The 16276-nt window shown below is 38.8% G+C and overlaps 1 long non-coding RNA gene across 4 annotated transcripts in view; it reads left to right on the top strand.

The window, feature by feature from the left end:
• LOC131514720 (uncharacterized) overlaps window positions 1-16276 on the top strand; it is a 119402-nt gene that overhangs the window by 7800 nt on the left and 95326 nt on the right. For 3 of the 4 annotated variants that reach the window (XR_009263239.1, XR_009263240.1, XR_009263241.1), the window contains exons 2-3: window positions 283-370; window positions 9798-9884. This is a non-coding gene — a long non-coding RNA (uncharacterized LOC131514720). Of the gene's footprint in view, window positions 1-282; window positions 371-3732; window positions 3857-9797; window positions 9885-16276 lie in introns of all 4 variants that reach the window. The other variant, XR_009263242.1, reaches the window with a different exon arrangement.

The following is a 16276-nucleotide window of genomic DNA, read 5'->3' as shown; positions in this document are numbered from 1 at the left end:
GTAGCAATATATTAAGCTGTCCCTTACAATTGTTTTATCTGCCTCCTGGCAAAGAACTAGTAATTACAAGATCTTAGTATAGCCCCATTTAATGTACTTTATAGGGAGAAGATTGAAGAACTTAATGATACTTCATAATTTCAAACAATTTAAGAAACCAGTTCTCTACCAGCTTCTTGCCTTAGGCGTTAAAAAGGAGCAGGTCTCAAGGGGAGTGTGAACCGATCTCCCTTTCTGCTGAGGAGAGAATCGTAATTTTGAACTTTCTATGTCCTTTTCCAGGTTTGTGCATTTGACTCAGCTACAGCAGTAGTTGCACCGGGAGGGGCAAAATGTCCCCCAAGAGGTAGAGAAGAAAAAATAGCAATTGGTAAGTAATAGACATTTCCTCCCGATTGTGTAGCTAAGACAGGTTTTTTTCTTCTTGATCAAAATATTTTTTCTTTCTTTTTTTTTTTTTTTTAATTTTTTTAACGTTTATTTATTTTGGAGACAGGGAGAGACAGCATGAACGGGGGAGGGTCAGAGAGAGAGGGAGACACAGAATCCGAAACAGGCTCCAGGCTCTGAGCTGGCAGCACAGAGCCCGACGCGGGGCTCGAACTCACGGACCGCGAGATCGCGACCTGAGCCGAAGTCGGATGCCCAACCGACTCAGGCGCCCCTCAAAATATTTTTTCATGTTCTCAGCATTTCATTTTCTCATACTAACACTTTTTTTTGGCTGGGCCTCTTGTTTTCTTCCCACTGTACTTTAAACGTCCTAAGTATTTCTAGTGAGTTTAAACTATACTCTGTCCATTAATTGACTAAAAGAGATAGTGATTTTCTCTACATTTGTTTTATATTCTTTTCACCAGATGCAAAAAATACCTGTGGCTTTTGAAGTCACAAAATCTGTATTATTATCATTGTGATGTTTTGAGAGTACCCCATAATAAGCAAACAAAGAACTGTTATATTGTAGATATTGTCATTACTTTGTTTTTTGATGTTTATTTATTTTTGAGGGAGAGAGAGACAGAGTGTGAGTAGGGGAGGGGCAGAGAGACAGGGAGACACAGAATTCAAAGCAGGCTCCAGGCTCTGAGCTGTCAGCCCAGAGCCTGACGCAGGGCTTAAACTCAGGAGCTGGGAGATCATGACCTGAGCTGAAGTTGGATGCTCAACTGACTGAGCCACCCAGGCACCCCTTTTTAAAAAATTTTTTTTAATGTAGACATTGTCACTACTCTTTAAAAAATAATTTGATTTTCAATTTGTCTTTTTATTGACACAATCAAAATACTCATTCAATTTAGTAAGGGAAAACAGTAAAAAGTTGACACAATATAGGCAAATATCTGCCTATATTGTTTTTCCATATTTTTTCATTTAATTCTTATGTAAGAACTTATTAAGCCCTTAATTAGTCGTCAGGACTATTTCATGAAACATATTAAAATGTAGTTAATGTCATTGTATGGTTATGTATTATATTGCATATTATATACACACATATGTTATATAAGATACTGTTTATATAGTACATTATATATTATAATATATAATATAATTATGAGTGTATGGTTATGCATAAACAGGATAAAATATGAAGTTAAGAATACTGATTTCTAGGGGCACCTGGGTGGCTCAGTGGGTTGAGCATCCCAACTTTGACTCAGGTCATGATCTTGCGGTCCATGCATTAGAGCCTCACGTCAGGCTCTGTGCTGACAGCTCAGAATCTGGAGCCTGCTTCGGGTTCTGTCTCCCTCTTTCTCTCCCCTCCCCCGCTCACATTCTGTCTCTCTCTCTCTCTCTCTCAAAAATAAATAAACACTGAAAAAAAATTTTAAAAATATTGATTTCCGTTGTCATTATATTAGCACTTATAGGAACAAGCAGTTCACTTTATCACTTTATCAGAAGCCATCAGACCAATGCCAATCTTCGGATCAGTCTGGGGAAAATTTCTCTTTGGGGTGGACCTTATAAGCCACATGAGAAACTAACTCTGTCTTAATACTTCATAATTATACTATATGATGATGATTTTTATTACTGTACTCTATCACCCACTTTGATCACTGACTTTAATAACACTAACACCTTCTAGGTACATTAAACATTTCAGTATTCAATTAAGTTTCAAAATACAGGTTTATTCACCGTGCCTTTGGCTGTCTCTAAAATTACTACTTGTCTTTAGAGAATTTACCACTCCCAGCATGAAACAGCTGTGGTGTAGTAGGACTACGGGATTTGAGGACAAGAGTTCAATTTCAGATTCTGTTGGTAGCTATGTTGTGACCTTCCACAGTTGACTCAGTTTCCTGAACCCAAGTTTCCTCCTTTGTAAGATGTGGATCAAAATTCCTCTCTTAAAGAGTTGTTAAGATAATGTATTATTATCATCGTTGTTTTAAGGTGTGCTTTGTAAGAAGTTTTCTGTTGAGATTTGAACAAAAATAGGAGAGACAATGAATATTCTGAGGTAACACGTGTGACAGCTAGAGGTGGCACCTAGTAAGTAAGCTCTCAATAAATACTGGGTTTTCTTTTCATCTTGGAAAAAGGGGATTTGGTAAAAAACCCCTGAATAGATTTGGAAGTAAAATAAATAATCAAAGCGTCTATCAGCAGAACAGTTGTTAAGTACTTATTTGTAAAGTAAGGATTTGCAGTGAACCCACCATTTCTCAACCTCTCCCTTGGGCAGAATTCCCAAGGGAGAATTCCCAGAATTCCCAAAGGGAGAAGCTGACAAGAGACTACAGAAGGCCCTAGAAGGCCTGTAGTAGAATGGGCGATTCCATGTGAGTAGTTGTCTTTTTCTTCCAGCCAGCCAACGGCTCTCATGAAGCAAGTGGGATTATATTTCTTAATTAATGTCAATTTTAATTAATGTTTAGACTTCTACATGATTAAGCAAATGCCATATCCCCACATTTTGCTTTCCTTCTATCTTTTCTTAATCTATGCTTTTCCTTAAATATCCTACAAACCAGAGTTGTTTAATATAAGTGGTTGTTTTGTCCTCTCTCCTTGGACATCTCATCCGGTCTTCGTTGGGAAAGCCAGCAGAGAGAGTCAGGGTAAAGGACAATTAGAAAAATATGCACCATTAGTCTTTTTAAAATCCCACCCTCCTCATAGAAAGTCCAGAAAGAATAATGAGCTTTCTTCAGGTTCTCTGTCTCGCTCCTTTTTTTTTTTTTTTTTTTTTTCCCTGAGAGCCAATTAAAAATCTTGTTAGCAGCAATCTGTTAACTTTATTTGTACCCTGGATTTCTTTGGGCAATATTTTGTTATCCTTATGCAAATTTTATTTTTGCATGTTTTTTCTTCCAATCTTGAGAAAAAAAAATATTAAAAAGATAATTTTTCAACAATTGCAATCCTCACAGTGATTATGACTGTCATCATGATTACAAAATGTGAAATGTGTGAATATGGCCGGAGGCAGGGCTCTGTCTAGTGGAGCAGTTAAGAGTTCTGGAATCAAATACACTTAGCTTTGGGTCCAAGCTCTGTGAGGTCAGCGTTGATACCATTTCAATGATGGGAGAGATACTGAGGCCGGGGAAGGTGAAGCAATTTTCCCTAGAGTGCCCTGCAAATACGTAGCAAAAAGTGATCTCAGAGGCCTGGTAACTGGGTTTAAACATTCCCTTTCCCTTACAGAGCAACAACCTTGGAATTTCATAGAAGACTGGATATCAGTTTCAAATCTTGTTCTCTGTATTGCAGAGGCACCAGTGTCACGTGATTCAGGGTTGATGTCCAGCCCAGAGCATGGCTGTCCCGAAGGTGTCATAGCGGTAGTGGCCCTCTGGAGCTGTTGTTTTCTCTAGGAAGAAATACAGCCTTTTAGGTGAGGCCTGTACTCAGTATTAGACGTTTCAGTATTAGAAGTTAAGCTTCTGTATTAGTTTAACCTTATAAAAACTAGAGCTATTCACATAAATATGAAAAATAAGGAAAAGAAATGAATGTGTCACAAAAGAAAACTCTAGACTTTGTCACTGCAGGTTTAATATATGACCAAGTAGCTCTGCATAAGGTGGGAGCTATGTTAATAAAAATACTACACTTGGTAACTCCTATTTTTCCATAAAAATTTTTTTAATATGAAATTTATTGTCAAATTGGTTTCCATACAACACCCAGTGCTCATCCCAACAGGTACCCTCCTCAAAGCCCATCACCCACCCTCCCCCTCCTCCCACCCCCCATCAACCCTCAGTTTGTTCTCAGTTTTTAAGAGTCTCTTACGCTTTGGCTCCCTCCCTAACTTTTTTTTCCCTTCCCCTCCCCCATGGTCTTCTGTTAAGTTTCTCAGCATCCACATAAGAGTGAAAACATATGGTATCTGTCTTACTCTGTATGACTTATGTCACTTAGCATAACATCCATAAAAATTTTTAATGAGAAAAGGTATACCTGCTTGCTACAATTTTTAACAAGGGAAAGAATATAAATTTTCCCTTTCATTATTCCTTCTTTTAGAAATTGCTCTACCTTCTGTTAGCTGGTCGTGCTGTATCTTTCTGAGCTTTTTTTTCCTGTTCATTTTCATGCTCACACACAGATACGTACATGAGTTTTACAAGTACCGTGAATGAAATTATTCTGTATAGTCTTTGTATTCTATTTTGTGGCTTCTTTTTAAAACTTTGTATCTTGAAGAATTCCCCTAAGAGTACAAATAGAAAAACCTCATTTTTTTTTTTTTTAAAGAGAGAGAGAGAGAGAGAGAGCAAGGGAGTGGGTGGAGGGGGGGAGAGAGAGAGAATCTTACGCAGGCTCTGTGCTCAGTGCAGAGCCCCACATAGGGCTAGATCCAAGGGCCCCGGGATCATGACCTGAGCCAAAATCAAGAGTAGATGCTCAACCAACTGAGCCACCCAGGCGGCCCAAGAAAAAACCTCATTCTTCTTAGCCACCACATCACGTTTCAGAGTTCATATAGAACTTTTAAAATGTATTTAGTAATTCTTCCTATGGATGAGTATGTAAGCTGTGTTAAATTTTTCTCTATGATATTATTAATACTCATATATACATTTGTCCAGGTGTGTAGGTATTTTTGCAGGATGGATTGTCAAAGTAATATTGTTTCATCAAAGGTTATGATTTGTTATCAGAATCTATAGCATATTGATGATGTTGCTGAATTGACCTATAAAAATGTGATTGTTTTATAGTCAGGTGAGCAGTGATGAAAATGCCTGGTTCCCCATTTCCTTGTGAAAACTGCATAATATCGGTTGTTCGGTGTTTTGTAATTTGAAATAACTAGTAAGATCAGTGTTGTTTCACATTTTTTATCATTTTTTTTTCTTTTGCTCATTCTTACTCTTTTACCTAATTATATCAGACTTTTTTATTTTTGATTTGAAGGAGCTTTATACTCTTTACATATTATAGCAATTTACCCCCTTTCTGTTTAAGTTTATTTATTTTTAGATGTATATAGAGAGAGCACATGTATGCAGTTGGGAGAAGGGCAGAGAGAGAATCCCAAGCAGACTCCGTACTGTGAGCGCAGAGCCTGATAACAGGGCTCGAACTCGCGAACCCGTGAGATCATGGCCTGAGCTGAAATCAAGCATGGGATGGTTAACTCACTGAGCCACCCAGGTGCCCCACCTCCTTACTGTTATATGTTGCAGATGTTTTCTTCCAGTCTGTCACCTCTTTTAACTTAGTTTGTGGCCTTTTGTTGTGCATAAAAGTTTAGTTTCTGTCTGTTGTTTTCCTTATGGCTTCTGGGTCTTCTGTCTTATTTAGGAATGACTTTGCTCCCTTAAAATTACGTATATATTTTTCTCGTGTTTGTTATATTTTTAAAAATGTTGTGATTATTAATTCAATTGGAACTTATTTTGAAAGGTAGTGTGAGGCAGGGGAGGGACAGAGAGAGAGGGAGATAGAGAATCCCAAGCAGGCTCCATGGTGTCACTGCAAAGCCCGATGTGGGGCTCGATCTCATGAACCTTTGAGATCATGACCTGAGCTGACGTCGAGTCAGATGCTCAACTGACTGCACCACCCAGGCACCCCTATTTTTTTAATTAGTATAACTTTGTGATGTATTTTGATATCTGGTAGGGATATTTGTTCTTTTGTTTTAAAAAGTCAATTTTCTTAGTCATTTATTCTTCCAAATGAAATTTGGGAACAACCTTTTAATTCCAGAAACATTTTCTGTCTACATATTTGATGGGATTATGTAAAGTTATACAAATTGAAAATCAATTTGTGTAAAATTGACATTTTTTATAATATTGACTTTACCCTTCAGGAACATCACAGGTCTCTGTTTTCAGGTCTCCTTTACATCTTTAGGTATAGAGTTAGAGATGTCTTCATTATATGTTGTGCAAATTATCCCGAGACAATCTATTGTTTTATCTCTCTCCAATTGTTTTATTTTCTATTTCTTTTTTTACTGAGGTATAACATATTAGTTTCATGTGTACAACATGATGATTCAATATTTGTATACACTACAAAATGATCACCATAATAAGTCTAGTTACCATCTGTCACCATACATAGTAATGAAATTTTTTGTGTGTGTGATGAGGCCGTTTAAGATTTAGTCTCTTAACGCGTTATTAACTATAGCTAGCTAGCATGCTGTACATTATAGTCCCTGTTGTTTGTAAATGGGTTACTATAGGATCGAAGGCCAGAAATAGTAGGTGATTTGCCTAAATTTAACTGGTTAGTAACAGAAAAAAGATCAGAAACCAAGACTTCTGATTGGTCCCACTCCCCAAAAATTCAGCTTCTTCCTACAGTCTCACTCTTGTCGCTGCCTCTCTCTCTTAAAGGTGACTTCAAGTTGAATAATGAATTTGAGTGAAAGAAATATAACATAATTCCGTAAGTCTGAATCACAAGAAATTGGAAGAATAGACTCTTATGAGGTTAAAATTTCTCAAATTTAATTCATGTTCAAAGTGAGTAATATGTATGTTGATAGAATTTCAGGAGATTTATTTTTTTAATGTTTATTTATTATTCATTTTTGAGAGAGAGAAAGAGCTAGTGGGAGGGGCAGAGAGAGAGAGAATCCCAAGCAGGCTCTGCACTGTCCTCGCACAGCCTGACGTGGGGCTCGAACCCACAAACTGTCAGATTGTGACCTGAGCTGAAATCAAGAGTCAACCGAAAGGTCAACTGCCCCTGAGAAGATTTATTTTTAACCTAATGTTTCTTTAAAGGCTTCCCATAAGTGGGGCGCCTGGGTGGCTCCGTTGGTTAAGCATCCGACTTCAGCTCAGGTCGTGATCTTGTGGTTTGTGGGTTCGAGCCCCGCATCGGGCTCTCTGCTGAAGGCACAGAGCCTGGAGCCTGCTTCGGATTCTGTGCCTCCCTCTCTCTCTACCCCTCCCTCACTCACAGTCTGTCTGTTTCTCAAAAATAAATAAATACTAAAAAAATTTTTTTTTCAATTTTGTATATCCTGTTTATTTTTAAATTAGATACACGATATTCATACTTACATATTAGCTTATTATCCACACTGATGTCTTTTTTTTTTTTAATTTACATCCAAATTAGTTAGCATATAATGAAACAATGATTTCAGGAGTAGATTTCTTAATGCCCCTTACCCATTTAGCCCATCCCCCCTCCCACAACCTCTCCAGTAACCCTCAGTTTGTTCTCCATATTTATGAGTCTCTTCTGTTTTGTCCCCCTCCCCGTTTTTGTATTATTTTTGTTTCCCTTCCCTTATGTTCATCTGTTTTGTCTCTCAAAGTCCTCATATGAGTGACGTCATATGATTTTTGTCTTTCTCTGACTGACTTAATTTCACTTAGCATAATACCCTCCAGTTCCATCCACGTAGTTGTAAATGGCAAGATTTCATTCTTTTTGATTGCCGAGTAATACTCCATTGTATGTGTGTGTGTGTGTGTGTGTATATATATATATATATATATGTATACACATATATATATACACATATATGTATACACATCTTCTTTATCCATTTATCCATCGATGGACATTTGGGCTCTTTCCATACTTTGGCTATTGTTGATAGTGCTGCTATAAACATGGGGCTGCTTGTGTCCCTTCCAAACAGCATACCTGTATCTCATGGGTAAATGCCTAGTAGTGCATTTGCTGGGTCATAGGGTAATTCTATTTTTAGTTTTTTGAGGAACCTCCATACTGTTTTCCAGAGTGGCTGCACCAGCTTGCATTCCCATTAAAAAAAAACTTTTTTAAGGCTTCCCATAAGTGAAACCTCAACAAATCTTTCTAAACACTAATTTCAAACTTCACCTACAAAATAAAGCTATACGACATCATTCCGTTCATAAAATTGAAAAGCATTATAATTATAATTAAGCTTAGCATTTGTCTTTTCCTTAGTATGGTTGCAAAGCAGAGTTGTTTGATCACTGTCAACACTTGAAAAACTGATGGTAGTTTTAGCAATTATCAGGGCACTGTAAATCCATCATCAAGTACTTTAATGTCAGGGGAAATCTGCAGATTTCAGTAAATATGATATCAGCATTATTTATCAAAACTTAAAGTAAGGGCAGTAAGGGGCGCCTGGGTGGCTAAGTCGGTTGGGCGTCTGACTTCGGCTCAGGTCACGATCTTGTCATCCACGAGTTTGAGCCACGCGTCAGGCTCTGTACTGACAACTCAGAGCCTGGAGCCTGCTTCAGACTCTGTGTCCCCCTCTGTCTCTGCCCCTCCCCACTCACGCTGTGTCTCTCTCTGTCTCTCAAAAAATGAATAAATGTTAAACAAAGTTAAAAAAAAAAGTAAGGTCAGTAACATGGATAGATTCTGGCTTAGTGATGTATCCTAACAATGTCAACAGGTGGCTAGTCAGGAGGGATGCCTGATGCATTGTGTCCCTCAATTATGCAGAGGTCTTTAGACACTTTCTTTATTTTTTTTTTTAAATTTTTTTTTAACGTTTATTTATTTTTGAGACAGAGAGAGACACAGCATGAACGGGGGAGGGGCAGAGAGAGAGGGAAACACAGAATCGGAAGCAGGCTCCAGGCCCTGAGCCATCAGCCCAGAGCCCGACGCGGGGCTCGAACTTGCGGACCGCGAGATCGTGACCTGAGCCGAAGTCGGACGCTTAACCGACTGAGCCACCCAGGCGCTCCGACACTTTCTTTAAAGTAAGCAGATATTTATGCTAATTCCATATTGGAAAGAGAAGAACTCTGAAAGATCTAACTGCCTCTCTATCATTTTTCTCTATTTTTAAGTACAGTGCCTCAGGTAAGATGCCAGTGATGCCTGTTAGATCACATCAAACGTAAAAATTAAAAAAAAAAATGAAATGCGTAGACTAGCCCATTTAAATGTTGATCCAGTCAAAAGTAGATTTAGTAGATGATAAAAACGTGGCTTGTTCTGAACCCCAAAAAGTTAGGAAAGGCACAGACTGAAAGGACCAAAGATGAGGGGAGCCGGGTTGCATAGAATGGAGGCCAGTCGAAGAAGTAAAGGTCGCAGCAGAAAATAGAGAGGACGTGGTTTGTCTTGCTTCAGGAGGTATCTGAATTTCCGGCACTTGCGGACATAGTCATCAAAATGCTTGAGAAAGTCTAGGTGCCATATGGAAGCAGTACGTGAGGATGAGGAATCTGACATCCTTGTTTTCAGGGGTGGCTCCTACCTCAGTAATGAGTGAGTTATGAACCTTCCATGACACCCGTTGGGTGTTCAGAAGCCAGGTGGAGCCTCTCACAAGTGAATGGCAGAACGTGGATAAGCCTTGTATTTTAATAAAATCCTTATGTCACTGTTCACAGGAGTCGCACAGAACTTCTTAGATCCTACTGTTGAAGTCTGTGGCTCCTCTCTGGTGAAATGGATCCTGGGAAGATGTGGCACAGAAGGTAATCCAGTACATTAACTATGATTCTTGTCCTTTGTTTTGCTGTCCTTCGTCCAGTTCCTCTTGACAGAAAACATATTTAAAACAATTTTTTAAAATTTATGTATTTCTTTTGAGAGAGAGCATGAGTGTGGTGGGGGCAAAGAGAGAGGGAGAGAATTCCAAGCAGGCTCCATGCTGACACAGCACAGAGCCCAACTTGGGGCTTGAACTCTTGGACTGTGAGACCATGACCCAAGCCCAAGTCAAGAGTAAGATGCTTCACTGACTGAACCATCCAGGTGCCCCCAATGCGTATTGTTTTAAAAAATGAAATGTTCTTATTTTAAAGATGAAAACATTTAAAATAATTACATGTAAGCTTCAGTATCTCTGTTTGTCCCTTGTTCTCATGGCTGTGCACACGAACCCGTAAGCTCAGTCAGGTAAGCCTCCACTCTTTCAGGTAGCAACTACACCGTAAATGAGCATACTGGGGATCTGGTGCCCAGATGGGCTGGAAATGGCTGTCTCAGGATATCCATGTACCAGCTTTTTACTGGGGAATTGATGCTTTTTTGGCTGACCCATATCTTCTATACTAAAGAAGATTTGGAAGGGAGCTTTGCATCATGTAGCTTGCCTGCTTGGCAATTTTGGTGTTTTCTTAGCCAAGAAGCAAGGGGTTCATCAAACCAAGTTTGAACCTTCAGTTCCACTTGGAGAATCGTGGTGGTTGGTGTAAGAATCAGCAAAGTCTTAGAAGTTCTCTGTCATGCGAGGCAAATTATAATTTGGTGCGTAACTGAAATGTGAGTATTTTTTGAGTTGTTTGGTATCCCAGGCACAGAGTTCCCGATCTTCCGGTGGCCGGCATCCTGTGTGTTTTTTGTGTTTGTGTTATAATTACACATGACATTTCATCTTCTTCTCACTAGGTGTGTTTAATCCTTGATTTGAATAGGTAAGCCAAGATACCAATCCAGTCTTGAGCCAGATAAATTCGGGTGACACCAACATTAAGTGATTATTGAGAAGGAAGCATTTCATTACCCTCTTACCGTGTTTTTATATCCAGTGGAACACCAGTATTGGAGATTACAAGGATCTCAAATATGATGGAAAGTACTAAAACCCTGAGTCTTCTTTAAATATTACCAGTGAACAGAAGTGGATATTCATTAACCAATTAACACATATTTATTGAATGCCTCTGAGTTTAAAGAGTTTGAGGTACTGCTGTGAGACTCTGTAGTGATCTCAACAGCACTTCCTAGAAACTCAAATGGGGGGGTGGCATTCGTATTCAGCCAGATTCAGGTGTAGTTACAGGGGGACCGTTCCTTAGAGAGAGTCAGATAACCTCTCCCAGCCTGCTCTTGACCATTGGCCCCACATAACTAAGACACTGACTTCCTATTACACTCACGGAAAATGGAATGGTGAGGTTCTCATGAACTTTTAAGTCAAAGTGCTGTTGTTGAAACTCATGCAGTGTGACATAACAGTGTGTGGTCAACAACTAAAATAAACAAGTAGTATTCTTTACTTCTGTGAATTTAAGAAAAAACTGTAAGTTAAGTATGAGCCTGTGTGGTGAGAACTGCCTTGTCCTCTATCTGCCCTGTGGTCTTTTAATTCTTTTATGCCCTTTCCAGACCCAGTATTGCCCTGGTTAAATCGGCCTAGGGTAACATCCTGTGTTGAGTTTTTTTCCAGGGCACAATTCTCTGTATTAAGAGTCAGCAACAGGGTCACCTTGGTGGCTCAGTCGGTTAAGTGTCCAGCTCTTGGTTTTTGGCCTCAGGTCATGATCTCAGTTTGTGGGCTTGAGCCCCATGTCAGGCTCTGCACTGACAGTGTGGAGCCTGCTTGGGATTCTCTCTCTCTCTCCCTCTCTCTCTCTCTGCCCCTTTCCTTCTGGCTTTCTCTGTCTCTCTCTCAAAATAAATAAATTTTTGGGGCGCCTGGGTGGCGCAGTCGGTTAAGCGTCCGACTTCAGCCAGGTCACGATCTTGCGGTCCGTGAGTTCGAGCCCCGTGTCAGGCTCTGGGCTGATGGCTCGGAGCCTGGAGCCTGTTTCCGATTCTGTGTCTCCCTCTCTCTCTGCCCCTCCCCCGTTCATGCTCTGTCTCTCTCTGTCCCAAAAATAAATTTAAAAAAATAAATAAAAATAAATAAATAAATAAATAAATAAATAAATTTTTAAAAAATTAAAAAAAAAGTCAGCAACATTTTCATGGAAGGAGCCAGATACTTTAGATTTTACAGATCTATTAGTTTCCTAGGCTGCCATAATAAAATACCACAAAAAACTGAAATTTGTTTCTTTTGGTGGTTCATATCAACAGATATTTACTCTCTTAGAGTTTTGGAGGCTCTGAAAAAGAAACCATTCCATGTCTCCTTTCAAGCCTCTGATGGCTGCTGGCAATCCTTGGTGTTCCTGAATTAGTAGATGCCTCGTTTCAATCTCAGCCTCTATCTCCACATAAATTCCTTCCTTCTGTGTATCTGTGTACCTTCCTGTTTTTATAAGGACACTAGCCATTGAATCTAGGGCCTACCCTAACCCAACATGACCTCATCTTAATTTCATCTACAAAGACCCCTATTTCCAAATAAGTTCACATTCTGAGGTTCTGGGTGGATGTGAATTTTTGGGAGATATTATTCCACCATTCCAGAGGGCCATATGGTTACTGTTGGAATGACTCAACCCTGTTGTAGCATATAAGCAGCAATAAACAATACATCAATGAATCAGTGGGCTGTGTTCCAATAAAATTTTATTTATGGACACGGAAATGTGAATTATATGTGATTTTCACATGTCATGAAACATTGTTCTTCTTCTGATTTTTATCCAGTAATGTAAAAAACTATTCTTAGTTTGTGGATCATAGAAACAGTTAAGAGATGGGACAGGGAACAGCCAGATTTGACCCACGGGTCATAGTTGGCCAACATCTGATAGATAGTGTCGGTGGGCAGACAGAGGTAACTATCAGGTAATTTTCCTTCCTTCTGCTCATAAACCAAAGAGCCAAATTTGTGGAAAACCTGTTTGTGATTTGCATCAAGCAATTTTTGTTAGATAGCTTCATGTTTCAGCAGAGGGAAAACCAGACTGATCCGTAATGATGCTTGTTTGGCAGCATCATTCCTGATACGCTTGCCAAAATTTTGGAGAGGATTTTGTTGTCAAGATTAAGAGGTGATGCAGGCTTAAATGAAGAACATGACCTGGAGTCCTTATGCTGAAGGATTAGAACATTTCCCTCATGGGCTCGTAGTATTCCCTGTGCCAAATGTTGGAGTATACTTTGGAGGTGATTTTAAATTAAAGGCATTTTATGACTCAATACTACATGGCATCCTTTGAGATGTTGTCAATCCCTAGATACCCATTCAAGGCCAGATATTAGATAATACTCTGCACATCTGCATTATCTTCTAATGCTAAGAGTTCCCAAGTCATCTAGAGGCAAAGTAAACCTGAACTTTCTGATTTATCGTGTGTATTCTTTTTCATCAGATGTATATGATACACTTTTTTAAACTCATTGTGAAAGACTGTGATTATATATATGCCTTTTCAAATTGCAAAACCGATGCATGATCTTTATAAGAAATTTGAATAATGCCAAAATGAGTAATATAAAGAGTGAAAGTTTCCTATACTCCCAATTCCCAGAGATAATTTCTGAGATCTTGGTATTTATTTTTCCAAAAATTTCCACCCCATGTAATTGCGAAAGCAAATGAAAAACTACACTGAACAGATATTTTCCATGTTTCAAGGAGATGGAGGGAAAAAGCTCATGAACGTAAAGAGCAAAACGTATGACTAGGTATACAGATAGTCCCCAACTAACAACGATTCGACTTCTGACTTTTGTCTTTATGATGGCACAAAAGTAGTATGCATTCAGTAGAAACTGTACTTTGGCAGGGCTCTTGAGTGGCTCAGTCGAGGAAGCATCTGTCTTTGGCTCAGGTCATGATATCGCGGTTCATGACTTCGAGCCCTGTGTTGAGTATATGGAACCTTACGTAGAGGTTGCTGACAGCTCAGAGCCTGGAGCCTGCTTCTGATTCTGTTTCTCCCGCTCTCTCTACCCTCCACAACTCACGCTCTCTGTCTCTCCCTCTCTCTTTCAAAAATAAATAAACATTAAAAAAAAAAAAGGTAGAAACTGTACTTTGAAGTTTGAATTTTTATCTTTTCTGAGGCTAACATTATTCATATATATATATATATATATGTATATATATATATATATATAAAACAATTATATTATATTATACCAGGCAGTGGCAACCAGCCACAGCTCCCAGGCAGCCATGCGATCATGAGGATAAACAACTGACACACTTATAACCACTCTGTACCAGTACAGACCTTCTGTTTTTTGCTCTCAGTACAGTATTCAATAGAATATATGCGATATTCAACAGTTGTTATAAAGCAGGCTTTGTGTTAGATGATTTTGCCCAACTGTAGGCTAATACAAGTGTTCTGAGCATGTTTAAGATAGGCTAGACTAAACTATGATGTTCAGTAGGTTAGGTGTATTAAATGCATTTTCTTTCTTTCTTTCTTCTTCTTCTTCTTCTTCTTCTTCTTCTTCTTCTTCTTCTTCTTCTTCTTTTTTTTTTTTTTTTAACAAAAGCAGGCTTCATGCCCAATGCAGAGCCCAATATGGGGCTTGAATGCATGACCCTGAAATCGAGACCTGAGATGAGGTCAAGAGTCTGACATTTAACTGACTGAGACATCCAGGTGCCCCTGAATTTTCAACTAAAGATATTTTCAATTTACGATGGGCTTATCAGTGAGTAGAGGAAGATATGTAAATTGTGAGTAGAGGAAGATATGTAAATATCTAATTATGCATTGAACTCATAGTATGCTGATAACAGGATATGAAAAAGTCATATTTCCTGATCTTAAGGTATATATCTTTTGTTTTTGTTTTCATTCCCATAAGCAGAGAACAACCCACCATAAGTAATGACATATATATATATATATATATATATATATATATATATATCAAAATCTTGTTATTCAGAAACTTGCTAGGCCTTGGGTTTGGCAATGAATCTTTTCTCTCTGCTACAAAGAAATTCTAAACAGATATCCCTCCATCTTCTTCGAGGACATCAGTATTTTAGTGAGGTTTTACATCAACACATTTTAGTAGAGGTTTTATCTACTGGGAATTGAGATATCTTGTGACCTTCAGTTTGATCTAGGGAGGAGTTGACTGCCAGGATCTGAAGTGGATTTCAGTAATAACTGGTGTGGTATATGTGCTTAGTAGCCCAGAACAGAATGGCCAAATTATCACCATTCTTCGATGACATGGAATCTTGTATACAAAAGTGGATAATCTTAACACTTACAATATGCCTGCAAGTTGCCAACATCCTCTATTACTAGTGTCTTAGGGAACAGTGTGGGCTTTGGAACCAGACAGACCTGGGCACGAGTCCTAAATTTACCCTCGCAATGTGTGGAGCCACAAGTTACTTTAACTCTGAATTTTCTTATCTGCAAAACAGGAATAAATAGTACCCACTTTGTACAAGTGTCATAAAGATTAGTGTTAATGTGCGTGTGAAGCACTGAGCCGGTGTCTCCCATTTAGAAGGAGCTCAAAAAATGTTATTTCTTTTTTATTGTTACTACTGGAGAGATCTTTAGATGATCCAATCCAACTCTCTTATTTAACAGGAAGAAGTTGGATTCAGAAGGTTTATTGCTCTTAGGTTCCTCGGGTAGTTAGCGGCAGGCCAGGAAGGGTAATTTTGACACTCTGATTCTTCCCCCATCTTTTCATTCACTGAATTCACTCATTCATTTATTCATTCTTCATTCATCATTTATTATGCAGCCACTAAATTCCAGTTATTGTGCTGAAACCTGAGAATATAAAGGAGAATAAAATGCAGACTGTCTTGAGAAACTTACAGTCTAATGGAAAACAAATGCATACATAGATAAATTATTGTTCAGTTTGTTAGATGCTATAAGGAAGTTATTTTATACATATTTGTTAAAAATGGTCTGAATAGTGGCCTGACTTAACTGTGGGGAAACATTAAGGCTTCATAAGGCAGCATGATATTTGAATGTAGCCCTGAAGCACGTATTGAAGATTTGAAAAGCAGCTAAGTGTGTGTCTGTGTTTCAGTATGTGCTTGGGAGGGCAATGGTGGTTGGAGGTGGTGGAAAAAACAGCCTGTGCAGAAGTTATGATGGTGTTAAAGAGTGTGGCATATTCAGGGCAGCTTGGATAGTTCAATGTGGTTTGGGTAGTGGGAAGAGGTGAGACCAGAGGATGCCACACAAAAGTGTCTGTAATGTAGCACCTCTTTTTCTACTGAAATGCAGTCATGCATTTT

The sequence above is a fragment of the Neofelis nebulosa genome, chromosome 6 (genome assembly GCF_028018385.1).
Source record: "Neofelis nebulosa isolate mNeoNeb1 chromosome 6, mNeoNeb1.pri, whole genome shotgun sequence".
Classification (NCBI taxonomy): Eukaryota; Metazoa; Chordata; class Mammalia; order Carnivora; family Felidae; genus Neofelis; species Neofelis nebulosa.
Note: the sequence above shows the minus strand (reverse complement) of the source record. Positions and strands in the feature narration are given on the sequence as shown.